The sequence below is a fragment of the Xyrauchen texanus genome, chromosome 7, assembly GCF_025860055.1.
Source record: "Xyrauchen texanus isolate HMW12.3.18 chromosome 7, RBS_HiC_50CHRs, whole genome shotgun sequence".
In the NCBI taxonomy this organism is placed as follows: domain Eukaryota; kingdom Metazoa; phylum Chordata; class Actinopteri; order Cypriniformes; family Catostomidae; genus Xyrauchen; species Xyrauchen texanus.
In genome coordinates, this window is record NC_068282.1 from 40968517 (window position 1) to 40968816 (window position 300).

Consider the following 300-nt stretch of genomic DNA (forward strand, 5'->3'; position numbering starts at 1 on the left):
AATAGTCATTTAAGAGACTTTTCAGTTAAATTTGAATATTAAAAAAAATGAGTAAATTATTTAATTTTTTATCATGTTCAATAAATTGTGTGAAATTACAAAAAAAGAAAGAAAAAACTCTGCTCAATTAATATTTGACATCTTGCCACAACAAATGATTTTGTCCTGTGAGCAGTTCATTATATAGGGTGATGATGTCAGTTAAAGTGAAAGAACAGCTTTAAAACATCTATGTAATGGCTTTTTTTTTATATAGCACGTATAGCAAAAACATTCTCTGCAAACAGAGAAATGTTAATT